The following is a 13916-nucleotide window of genomic DNA, read 5'->3' on the forward strand; positions in this document are numbered from 1 at the left end:
ATTTCCTTATTTTGGCTACTGTGAATAGTACTGCAGTAAACCCAGATGTACATGTATCTTGTATGCGAAGGACATAAAAACAGGAAATTGACATTCCCAGAAGTGAAACTGATGAACTGTAGCGTAGTCCTATTTTTAGTTTTGGAGGAACCGCCATAGTGTTTGCCATAGCGGATGGACTAAGTTACATTGCAGCCACAGTGTATAAGGATTCCCTTTTCACTATATCCTTACCAGCACCTGTTGTCTGACTTCTTGATGCTAGCCATTCTAACAGATGTGAGGTAATAGCTCGCTGTGGTTTTCATTTGCATTTCTTTGATGATTACTGATGTTGAGCATATTCTCATGTGCCTTTTGAGCATTTTGTTGTCCTCTTTGAAAAAAAAAATGTATTTAGTTCTGCCTATTTTAAAAATCGGATTGTTGGGTTTTCGTTGTGGTGGTCATTGTTGTGTTAGTCCTTAACGTATTTTGGATATTAACCCCTTTTCTGATGTATGGCTTGCAAATTTTTTCCCATTTTGTAGGCTGCCTTTCCTTTTTTTTTTTTTTTTTTTTGCAATGCAAAAGCTTTTGAGTTTGATGTAGTTTCACTTTATTTATTTATTTATTTATTTGGCTTTTGTTGTTTGTGCTTTTGACATTATGTCCACAATATCCATGCCAAGACCAATTTCAGTGAGCTGCTTCTGGAGTTTTATAGTATCAGGTGTTATGTTTAAGTTTTTAATGCATTTTGAGTTAATTTTTATGAGCGGAGTGAGGTAGGTGTCCAACTTCATTTCTTCACTGTGTTTCTCCGCACTGGCTTTGTAGTACAGTTTGTAAACAGGAAGTGTGATACTTCTGTTTTGTTCTTTTTCTCAGAATTGCGTTGGATATTCACGATCTTCTGTGGTTCCATACAAATTTTAAGATTGTTTCTTCTATTTCTGTGAAGAATGTTTCTATTGTTTTGATGGATACTGAATTGAATCTATAGATGGCTTTGGGTAGTGTGACCGTTTTAACAATATTCTTCCAACCCATGAACATGGACTGTCTTTCCATTTGTTTGTGTCTTCATTAATTTCTTACAGCAAAGTCTTGTGATTTTCATTGTGTGGATTTTTCACTTCCTGGTTAAATTTTTTTTTTTTTTAAGATTTATTTATTTTAGAGAGAGAGTGAGAGAGCATGAGCAGGGGAAATGCAGAGGGAGGGAGGGAAGGAAAGAGATAGAGAGAGAAAGAAAAAGAGAGAATGAGAATCTTAGACTCTGCTGAGCACAGAGCTCAACATGGGGCTCAGTCCTACAACTCTGAGATCATGACCTGAGCTGAAATCAGAGTCAGAGTCTCAACCAACTGGGCCACTCAAGTACCTCTGGTTAAATTTATTTTTAAGCATTCTGTTGTTTTTATGTAATCATGAATGGGATCGTTTATTTTCAGTCTTATGTTTCATTATTGTCAATGTACTAATTTCTGTAAGTTGATTTTGTAAACTAATATAGTGAAATAATTAATTTCAACACTTTTTGTATTGTCTCCGGGATTTTTTCTGTGTAAGATCATGTCATTGGCAAGTGGTGACAGTTTTGCTTCTTCCTTCCTTATTTGGATGACTTTTATTTCTTTGTCTTGCCTAATTGCTCTAGCTAGGACTTCTATTTTGAATGGGAATGGTGAGAGTGGGCAACCTTGTTGTGTTCCTGATCTGAGAGGAAATCTTTCAATTTTTCTCCATTGAATATAATACTAGCTGTGGGTTTGTCATATATGGTCCTTATTGTGTTGAAGTATGTTCCTACTATACCCAATCTGTTAAGGGTTTTTATCATGAAAGGATGTTGCATTTTTTCAAATACTATTTCTGTGTCTGTTGTGATAATCATGTGATTTTTATCTTTTATTTTGTTGATGTAATGAATTATATTTATTGATTTCTGTGTTTTGAATCATCTTTGCATCCCAGAAATAAATCCCACTTGGTCATGGTGTATCATCTTTTTAATGTGTTCTTGAATTTGGTTTGCTAATATTTTGTTGAGAATTTTTGCATCTATAGTCATCAGGGAATTGGCCTGTATAGTTTTCTTGCCATATTCTTAACTGGTTTTGGTATCAAGGTAATGCTGGCTTTGTGTGAGTTTGGAAGTGTGCCATCTTCCTCAATCTTGTGGAAGAGTTTGAGGGGGATTGATGTTAATTTTTGAAATGTTTGGTAGAATTTACCAGTCAAGCTGTCAGGCCCTGGAGTTTTCTATATTGGGAGATTTTTTTTTTTTTTATTACTGACTCAATCTTTGACTTGTTATTCATCTGTTCAGATTTTCTATTTCTTCTTGATTCATTCTTGGTAGGTTGTGTGTTTCTAGAAATGGATCCATTTCTTCTAGGTTATGTAATTTTTTGGCATATATTTGTTCATAATAGTCTTTTAAAATTGCTGTCTTTTTGTAGTATCAGTTTAATGTCAACTCTTTCATATAAAACTTTGTTTGAGCCATCTTTTTTTCCCTTAGTCTAGCTAAAGCTTTGTCAGTTTTACTTTTTAAAGAAACAGCTTTCAGTTTTGTTGATTTTTTTTTTCTTTAATAATTGTTAGTCTCATTTATTTCTGTTCTGATTTTTTATTTCCTTCCTTCTGCTAACATTAGGCTTAATTGGTTATTCTAATTCCTTGAGGTGTTAAGTTAGAAGGCATAAAGTTAGGTTGTTTGAGATCTAATTTATTAATACATGCATTTATTTCCATAAACTTTGCTCTCAAACTGCTTATGTTATATCCCACAAAATTTGGTATGTTTTATTCTCATTTTCATTTGTTTCAAGGTAACTTTTTCTCTTTTTATTCTTTGTTGGTTGTTTAGAAGTGTGTTTAGTTTCCACATATTTGTGGATCTACCCACTTTCTTCTTGATGTTGATTTCTAATTTCATAGCATTGTGGTCAGAGAAGACAGTTGGTATGATTTAAGTTTGCTTAAATTTGCTAATACTTGTTTTGTGGCCCGTTATATGACCTATCCTGGATAATGTTCCATGTGCACTTGAGAATGTGTATTCTGCTGCTGTTGGATGGGATGTTCCATACATGTCAAGTCCATTTGTTCTGAAGTGTGGTTCAATTCCAACATTTGCTTGTTGATTTTCTGTCTTGGGTGATCTATTCATTGCTGATAGTGGGTTATTGAATTCCCCTGCTGTTATTGTATTGTTGTCTATTTCTCCATTAATATCTGTTAGTATTTGCTTAGTATATTTCAGGGCTCAGGTTTTGGAAGCATATATATTGATATATCTTCTTGATGTATTGATCTTTTTATCATTACATAGTGACCTTTTTGTCTCTTGTTACCGTTTATGGCTTGATGTCTATTTTGTCTAATAAAAGTATGGCTACACACATTTTCATTTGCTTGGAGTATCATTTTCTACCCCTTCACTTTGAGCCCATGTGTGCCTTAAGGCTGAAATGGGTCTCCTGAAGGCAGCGTTAGTGGGGTCTTGTTTTTTAATTCAGCCAGCCACTCAGTGCCTTTTGGTAAGTGCAATCCATTTACATTTATATTTATTGATATGTGAGGACTTACTACTGTCATTTTATCTTTTGTTTTCTGGTTGTTTTGTATCTCCATTGCCTTTCCTGTGTTTGTCTACCTTTTTTTTAAATAAGATTTTTATTTATTTGTGAGAGAGAGCGTGAGAGAGAGCACAGAGGGAGAGTAGGAGGGAGAAGAAGCCTCCTTCCTGAGCAGAGGAGACCCATGCTGGGCTTGATCCCAAGACCCTGAGACCGTTACCTGAGCTGAAGGCAGATGCTTAATCAACTGAGACACCCAGGCACCCTGTTTGTATACTTTTTAAAGTTAGTTGTTTTCTATGATGATTTGCTCAGTTTCCCTTTTTCATTTTGTTTCATGTTTCTGCTTTAAATTTTTGTTTTGTGGTTACCATGAGGTTTGCATAATGTGTTTCATAGATAAAATAATCTTTTTTTCTGCTGATAGCAACTGATCCTCATTTGCCCATACACGTTCCATTATTTCCCTTCCTCTCCTTTTATGTTTTTGCTGTCACAAGTTATCCATTTTTATGTTGTGAGTTCATGACCAAATTGTAGTAGCTATAGTTTAATGTGGTTTTTTTTCCCCTTTAACCCTTGTGCTATAAGTGTTTAACAACCTATTCTAAAACAGTTATGCTTTTCTGATTCTATTGTCACCTTACTTAGAGTTTTGTGTACTTTTTGTCTTTTTATTTTAGGTAGAAGATCTCTTTTCAACATTTCTTGTAAAGCAGGTTTAGTGCTAATGAGCTCCCTCAGCTTTTTAAAAAAATTTTTTTTAAAGATTTTGTTTACTTATTTGACAGAGACAGACAGACAGTGAAAGAGGGAACACAAGCAGGGGGAGTGGGAGAGGAAGAAGCAGACTCCCAGTGGAGGAGCCTGATGTGGGGCTCCATCCCACCCTGGGATCATGCCCTGAGCTGAAGGCAGACACCTTACAGCTGAGCCACCCAGGCGCCCTGAGCTCCCTCACCTTTTGTTTGGGAAAGCCTTTATTTCTCCCTCATACCTGAAGGATAACTATGCTGGATAGTGTCTTCTTGGCTAGAAGTGTGTGTGTGTGTGTGTGTGTGTGTGTGTGTGTGTGTGTTTAATGTTTTGACTGTGTCATTCTACTGTCTTCCAGATTGTAGAGTTTCTGCTGAGAAATCTGCTGATAGACTAATGGGGGTCTCTTTGTAGGTTACTTACTTTTTTCCTTTGGCTGCCCTTAATATTTCTTTATCATTGACTTTGGCAGCTTCATTATAATGTATCTTGGAGAAGATCTTTTGCATTTAGATGGTAAGGTAATCTAGGAGTTTTGTGGGCTTGCATGTCCAGTTCTTTCCTCAGATTTGGGAAATTCTCAGCTGTTATTTCTTTAAGACCTCTGTCCCCCTCTCTTTTCTCCTGTTCCTGTTATTATGTTGGCGTTTCTAATGGAGTCTCATATCTTTTATGGGATTCCTTTACTTTTTTTTTAACTTTTTTTTCTATCTTATTTTTCTCTCTTCTACCTGAATCATTTCTAGATTTTTAACTTCTAGATAGCTTATTCTCTCTTTCATCTGGTCTGCTCTATTTCTGTTGCTTTTGAATGCATTCTTCTTCTCATTTATTGAGTTCTTAAGCCCTAGAACTTTAGTTTTTAGAATTTAAATTTCTTGGGTAAATTATCCCTTCAGTAACTTTGTGAGCTCATTGAATTGCCTTTCTGAGTTTTCATGTAGCTCATTGAACTTTTTTATTGTAACAGTTATTTTGAATTCTTTGTCATATCACAATCTTCCATGAGTTTGAGTTCAGTTTCTAGAGGATTATTTTTGTGTGTGCAATCATATTACTATGATTTTTCATGGTGTTTGACATGTGCCTCCCCTTGCACCTTAGAGTAGCGAACACACATTTATTTAGATGGAGTTTTGTTGACTTTGATTCTAAAGGTCCAACAGGTTGTCAGTTAGAGGCTGTTCTTTTGTTTTACAGCAGGTGGCTCTATACCACAAGTTTTTCGTTACTCCTAACGGAGAGGCTCCGTGGCTGTTTGGGAACTCACACTGAAAAAGAGAAAAAAAAGGTGGGGGGTAGCAACAGAGTCAGGGAGGTGTGTACTTGGCCCTTAGGGCTTTAGATGTGCCCATGGCCTGGTAGGGGAATCCTTTAGTGAGGGAGTCGTGGACGGTCCTCTGGCTGAGCTCCATGTGCAGGCAGCAGGTAATGTGTTTCTCCTTGTCTCCTTCCCCTTCATTTCATCCCCACCCCTCTGCCACCCCTGCAGTGAGGATGTCTCTCCTCATAGACCAGGCACTGCTGAGGTGCAACAGGACCCTCCACCTGCTGCCTACAAAGCTACATAGACTTTCCCTCCCCACTTTCCACCCTCCACCCCTCTGCCAGAGGGGTGCCAGCATCTCTGCCCTTGGGATCACCAGACGGGATGGCGGGTGCCTCTGTGATCCCCCTCCTCCCATATTGGCAGAACCTCCCCCACCCTGCCCCATGTCTGCAACCCCCTCTCCTCCCAGGTTAGGTTTAACTGGACACATGCATCTATATCCCTGGTGTCCTGATGTGCTGTGCAGAGTACCTTTGTTGGGTTGCAGATGTCCTACTAGCTCTAAATGGAAGGGGAGGGACAAAGGGAACAACTTACACTATCATGATGCTCAAGGTAATGTTTCTTTCTAACAGTTAAGTGACAGCATATGGTTCTCAAAATTCTGTCAATTATTTGTTGGAATTTGAATTGCTTTTTAAATATTAGAAATATGCTATTAAATATTTTCCTATTGATTGGTATTTTTATTCCTAGAATCAACCACAAAGGAAGAATAATATACTTTCCCTTTTGAGTTTGTTAATGATGATCTTCCTGAAGTTAAAATTACTTATAATTCAAGAACTTGAGACCATGTGTAAGATAATAAGACTGGGGAGCCCATGGAAAACCTAAATGATAAAATATTTTCCTTTTATTCCTAACGCTACAGCAAATACGTAAATAGAAGGCAAAATAGTTGCATGCATCATAATTTAGGAATTAAATCCAGTGTTTTCCATTTACTGTCCCTTGCTACCTGTAGTTGTTTTTATTTAATGAAGATAATAGGCATATGAGGAGTTATTTTTATGTTTGGTCCTTCTGATAGAATTAGAAGAGAAGCCCTTATGTTTTTCTCTATATATCTCCCGCTCTATCACTCAGGCAGGGTGACCTAACAGTTCGGATAGGCCGTGTGCTTTTCAAATCTTTTCCTGGAATCCAGGTTTCAAATCCTACTTAATCTGACATAGTTTGTTCTAGAATATCTTAATTTTTTTTCTTTTTTTTGGTTCACAAATACCTTTGGGAATTTGAGAAATTGTTAATTCTTTGTCCACTAAACTAATATCTTCCTATGGATAATGAATGGCCCTGGCATGAATTGGGGAATGGATAGGCCTATGAAATATTTATGTATTAGCTGGATATGGTGTCACAAAAACTACTATTCTGCTTAGTGATGGTCTGAATGGGGCTGACTCACATATGGATTACCCCAAATAGGGAATTTCTATATTGATTCTAATTTACTGATGTGATCAGCTGGGATAAGATGGGCTATGCAGCAGGAAAAGAAAACCAGTTTTTCTCCCCTATGGATGGTGCAGGGCAGGTGTCCTACTGGTGGGGACTCTTCATTCAAAGCTACCTGAACTTATTGCAATATTATAAGAACACGTTATAATAGCTAGGGAGTGGAGGAAGGAAAGAAGATTACATCCTGGTTCTCACATAGTTCTGCACAGAAATAAAAAATGTCACTTCTCATATTTTACTGGCTGGTATCAGATACTTAGCCATGTCAAATTTCACGAAATTTAACTCTCACTTAGTTTTAGTAACCCAGCTGCTAAAGTTGATCAGGAAATCTGATCAACTGAGTAGTGGTTCATGGGAGAGCAAAGAGAAAAGACAAAAGCTTAGTGGGTTATTTAAACATATTCAATATGAATCAACCATTCCTGCTTAAAAGTAATAGGGCAATTAGCTGCTATACAAACCAAGGTGAATTATGAATATTGGTATAATATTTTTAAAAACAATAAATAACAGAAGCTTGAGAAATACAATAAGGGTCTTGCAACAATGTAACATAGTCATAGGGTTAAATTATAACCTAAAAGCAGAGCAAAAGACACAAGATTATTTAACCGAGAGTGAGAGTCAAACTTGGAAGACATTTCTCACCAAAAATAGGGAATAAACACGTAAGTTACCTGAGCAGCACAAAATAGTTTGATTAGGACTGAGAAATGGAAGTTACATTAATCAGAAATAAAGAAAAAGTGTCCAACAAAAGGACTGGACATCTTGAAAAAGAAATTCTCCGTTCCAGTTTGTTCCAGGAGGGACTCGGTGACTGTCAAGGAGACTGCAGAAGGGATCCTGACACCAAGATAACTCAGTGAACCTCAAACATTTCCTTTAGCTCTAAATTATGCAGTGCAATCCTATGTCATCATTTTCAGTTATTTTCCAGGCCATATTATTTCTTGAGTGAATTTTTCTATTTACCTCAAAACATTTCATCCTGACAGTGTCTTGTAGAGTACAGTCTTTTCCCTTAACTCAGTTTATGGTTGTTAGTATTTATTTAACCTGAGTTCTCTGTTCCTCCCTTTCATTTCCTCTCAATCCTCTGCCTCCCTGGACCATCTGTCATTTGTCTTTTCTAAAGGAAAACACATTTTCATTTTGTGGATATAAAGATTTGGGGTATAACTGGACTATGAAAGCGAAGGAGACAGATATTGTTTAATAGCTGTTTTCTATACTGAGAAAGGGCTTGGTTACTCTCCTTCTCCCTATAGATGTTTCTTCACTTAACAGACTTGATATTGTGTATATATTTCATCTGAGGCAAAATTAGAAAGACCAAGAGACAGAGCAAAAATGATGCTGCTGCCAATTCATCTTTGCTTAGACTTTTTTCATTGAGTCTGTCAGCTGCTACGGGGGGAAAGAGACAAAGCTCCAGTGTGACAAATAGGCCCCATGATTATTTTCAACAAGTCACAAAAAAGTAGGACAAAATATCTTAATGTTTTCCTCTTTGCCTTCATCTTTCATTCAACAGAGTTCTGCTGTCATTTATAAAGGTCATTGGGCCTGTAAGGAGTCAGGCAGAGAAAAAGTTTGGTCCATTCCTCAGGTACATTTTAAATAGTGACTCTGCTGAAACCCTGAAAAGTAAGAGATTGAAACCAGAATGTGTCTGCGTCTTACAGGGGAATGGATTCTATTAGGCCACCCACGGTCTTCTATCGACTTGGGGTTATTGTGAACATCCGATAATGGAGCATTTTCATGTGGAAATGATGGGAATGTTTAAAAGCTCATTTTTTTCCTCTTGTTTTTTTGTAGAAATAGTAGATTGGTTTTGGATATGAAGTCCTAAAGAAAAAAAAAAGTTCACATGGGATACTCCTTGGCACTTAATATATATATACTGATTTATTTAGTAACATTTCCCCCTCCTCTTGGGAGGCATATGGAAGTAATAGGTGCCTCACACTGTAAATGTGACTGTAGCTAACATGAATAAAAGATAGACTGAAATGAATATCTATAGTCACTTAGCCACAGTCACTTTGGTCTTGGAAATGGGCATCGTACCTGAAGGATTTATACGAATAGAAGAACTTTTAGAGCATGTATTGGACTTAGTGCCTCCAATTTACTCCTGAGATAGGCCAGCACTGTACTTGTACTAGGAGACTTGTCGCTCTAAATCTTTACGTGCAACACGATGCAGCAGTGATGAAAGGAGACGGCTAATGATGGCGGACTGAATGCGTGTTCTGTGAAAGGCACTGAGGAGGAGGTGGCAGGGGGTCAGAAAACTATTCAAGGAACCTGGAGCCATCAATATTACATTAGTCAGGATCTTGCTGGAAACCACTCTGCTCTTCTTCTGAAAAACTTTCAGTGGGCTTCCGACACAACTCTCTTCACACTCTGTACCTCATTAGCTTGTCTTTCTCAGTTGCCTTGACCCGTTCTCTCCAACCATTGGAGTGCTCAGAGTATCAGTCTGGGATGATGTCTTCTTTGCCCCTACCTTCTCTCCTCTGCATGCTGACGTCTCCCGAATTGTCTCCAGCAGAGACCTCTTCCCTCAGCTCTGCTTGCACAGCAACCTGACGAATCCTCGCTCCCGCTTAGATGGAGAATAGGAATATCCAAAGTAAACATTTTCAAAACAAGTTGCCGTTTTCCTGCAGATAACTGCCCATTCTTTGAGTCTCCCCTATTCCCTTTTTAACTGGGTCTTTATTCTACTTGTTTCTCAAATAAAAACCTTGAACCAGCCTTGAAACTTTTCTTTACCCCCGACTTTGATCCATTCCGTTAGACAATTACAACTCTGCCTTCAGATGATCTTGAAAATCCTGGCATTGAGTCCCCCTCCAGTATGGCTGTTAGTTGAGATCTTCATCCGTTCTCGCCTGGTCATCTGCACAGTCCGATGGCTCCTCGGCCTCAGATTTCAGCTCAGATGTCCCACCTCCCCCTAAGTGTGTGTCTGTCTGTCTGTTGTTTTTAATGCATAGAACTTCATTAATATTCCTTGGCTCCTATTATTATTAATACAAATTCCATGAGGGTGGGAATTTGTCTCGTTCACACACTACTGTATTTCAGCACACAGAGTAGGCCTTAACTATTTCTGTTGAAGGAAAAGGTGAGTGATTTCATGAGAGAGTTTTAACCATCAACCCCTTGCTGCAGTACACAATCCATGGATACTGATGCCAAAGTGCACAGGAATTTGATGGTGTTTCCCTCGACTAAAGGTGTGCCTCCATCTAAATGTTGCACATGAGCTGAAGAGGAAACAGGCATTCCACGAAGGGATGTGGGGGCCTGAGCTAAGTTACCAGGGCAGAGGGTACTGGAGGATAGTGGATGGACAAACAATGACATTGTATTAAGAAGATATTAATGTCAGAAAGGTAGGTCAGGGTCCAATCACGGATAGCCTTAAAATTGGAGCATGAATTTTATCATCTCAAAAGGCCTTAGGAAAGCTTTTAAACAGAGGCATTATGAAAGTCATATTTTAAGCTGTTCAGTCTGGCTAGGTGAGAGAGAATGAGTCTGCCTTCAGCAAAACAAGCCGGCAAGCTAGGTCATAGTCGAGTGGGAAGGAGGAAGATGCATGCATTGGTAGAGTGAATAAAATGATGCGAGAGGCATCACAAACTCAAAGCTGTGTGTTTTAGCTAATAGGGTTTCTAACAACTGGATGTGCAAATGAAGGAAAGGAAAGAGGTAATGCTTACAGTAAAATTTTAGACACCCCGACTTGGGATTAATAGAAGATGGGAACTATGGGGGCAGTGGGCCTCTAAGATGACTTCTCACTTTACGTTCTTTGAACTTGGGTAATGGTAGCAAATAAGAACATCTAGTTGCCAGTTGCTAGTAAAATTCTGACCCCTAAGTTAGAATAAATTGGCCTCAGATTTCTTATAGAAATTATACTTTAAATATTGAGAAAAGGGGCGCCTGGGTGGCTCAGTTGGTTAAGCGGCTGCCTTTGGCTCAGGTTGTGATCTCAGGGTCCTGGGATCAAGCCCTACATGGGGCTCCCTGCTCAGGAAGTCTGCTTCTCCCTCTCCCCCCTGCTTGTGTTCTCTCTCATTATCCCTTTCTCTTTCAAATAAATAAATCTTTAAAAAAATATTGAACAAATGAATTTTTTAGGAGAAGATTTTGGAGAACAAAGATTTTTGAATTATGAGGTCCCAGCTTTGAATGCTAAATCTATGGGGGTAATTAAATACAAAATGTGGATGAGAAAAAGCGCTCTAAGAAAGAAGGATGGTGTGTGCAATGCCATGAAAAGGTGCAGGGGAGTGGGGGGCAGGATTTTCAGGAAGGAAATGAAGAGTACTACCAAATGGTTAACCATTAACAAAGAATAAAGCCTTTACAGAAGAAGCATTTGTATTTGGAGTCTTTGGAATCATTGCTAATATCCTGGTTTGGGGTTTTTAGTGTTAGAGGACATTGGTCTAATATAAAATCATAAAAAATGAGTACAGTCATGACAAAACAAGTACAATAGATCTGGTAAAATTTGAAGAGAAATTTGTCAGTGAAAAAGGACAGCATGAGTTTGAGTTAAAGATACTTATCCAAAAGATGGAAATGGGGGAAAAATATGGATGACTTCTTAATTTAATCTTAGGCATTGCCTGACAAATCCAGCTATAGGGTGACTCACATATAGGTCATCTGAACCTAGAGATACGTAAATTTATTTGACTTGCTATTTACTGATTATACATATTGTCTTAAAACGGTCTTAGGAAATGCATATTATTGATATTTTGCAACTCTATAAATTCAGAGGTAAATTTATATGTAACTGATGAAATAGTTACTTTTATTGTCCAATAGAAAAAATAACCCTGAAAAGTATGCGTTTTCCCCCCACGTAGGACATTGACCACTTTTGTCTAATATAGGTATCTTACATAAACATGTTTTTCCCACTGAATATGAAATTCAGATTTTTGGAATTTCCTTTTGGACTGGATTTGTTTCCCTGTTATGTTCTCATTACGACTTAAATAAAATTTGTTGCCACTTCACTGCTCATTTACATCAGAATTATGTTTTGAAAATTTGAAAATTCTACTTTGACAGTGTCAAGGTTTTAATTGGTATTGGATTCCTTTTTTTGTAAGGTAGGGAACATCTTTGCATATTTATGGGGTGGGGGGGGAAGTCAGGAGATGGCAGGAGTTCTGTCTGAAAGTGGGACTGCCTTCCCTTCTCATCATTGGCAAGAACATGAGTTGTGTTCTGTGATCAGGTATCAGAAGTAGATGGTCCAAGAACAGGTAGCCCCATGAAAAGGTGTTCTGTGGTTTTAAGCCATTAAGAAAAACTACCAATTTAAGCAAGTCTGAACCCTGCAGGTTGAGGTTCAGAAAGAAAAGTCACATCAGGGGCTTGCAAAACTTGTGTAAGCATTGACAAAAATACATACATATATGTGTGTATACACACACACACACACACACACACACACACATATGTGTGTCTCTTCTACTCTGGTCTGCTACTGGCTGAGGGCTTCTGAGGTGGGGGCACGAATGCAAACTCCCAGTTGTTTCCAGTTCTTAGTTCACAGACAGCTCCTGTAGCCCAAGGGAATTCTTCACGAGAAGCCTGGCACCTGCAGGGCTTTGGAGACAAAAGCATGAAGCCAGGAAGAGGTACCAAGAAATAGTGAAGGGGTCCAAGGGAATTTGGGCTGAGTATCCATCCGAATGGGCACACTTGCCTCTAAATATCCCATATTGTCAGTCACTGCTAAGCGAATCCTTGTAACCTCATGAACATTTCAGAATCACTGTGACGACCAAAGCCGTCCTTGGAATTTAACCACCAATAGAAGATGTCAAAAATTGGTCCCAATAGTCAACCTGATCATGAAACGAAAATAAGTTTTTTTTCTCTGCCGATTGAAGTTAAATTTCATTATTGCTCCTCTGCACTGCAAGCAAAACTGGGCAAAGGCTAGAGGCGGCGTTTTTCAAGATGTTTTATGTACCAGTTGTAAATGTTTTGTGGGATTTCTTAGATCTGTGGGCTATCTTCAATGCTTTTTCTTTACCTGTGTTTCATGTTAAGACATATAACCCTTAAAATTAAGACAACACCAAGTAAAATTGGGTAAGTAAAAGTCACTTTAGTCGTAAGAGGTAAGTTAACATTTGGGTATATTTACTTTCTGAAGGTCTGCATTTTAACTTAAATCAGGATAATTATATTTAAAGAGAATTATGAATCTGTTTGCCTATGCTGCCTTAAAGGCTTTCCAGAGGTGTTTCTCATGTCTAATTACAAGGTAATTTAATGAAGTTTTAAAAATCACATGAAAATGTGGTGATTTTAATCTTCAGTCAATGTGAAAGACTTAAAAGACTGAGTAACTTGATAAAAATCTGAGTCCTGGTTTAGATATCTATAAAATGGAAAATAATAGTAACAGCTTTATAAGACTGTGAGCATTAACTGTGCAAAGCACACATTGCAATGTATGAGAACATAGGGAATGCTTCATAAATGGTAATTATATCATTAGGAACCGTGTCAGCAGCAGCAGGAACAGCAGTAATAATGATGGTAGTAATACTAATGGCAGCAGAAGCATATAGTAGTAATAGTAGCAGTAATGACTAATAATAAGTTTAAAGTCTTTCTTTACCTGCACATCCCTGTATGTTCAAATCGTTGTGACTTCTCCGTCTTTACTTTGCAACTGACCCACCCCTACATTTTCTGACACGTCCCCTCCAATTCTGCTCTTTTGG

The sequence above is a fragment of the Ursus arctos genome, unplaced genomic scaffold (genome assembly GCF_023065955.2).
Source record: "Ursus arctos isolate Adak ecotype North America unplaced genomic scaffold, UrsArc2.0 scaffold_3, whole genome shotgun sequence".
Taxonomy (NCBI): Eukaryota; Metazoa; Chordata; class Mammalia; order Carnivora; family Ursidae; genus Ursus; species Ursus arctos.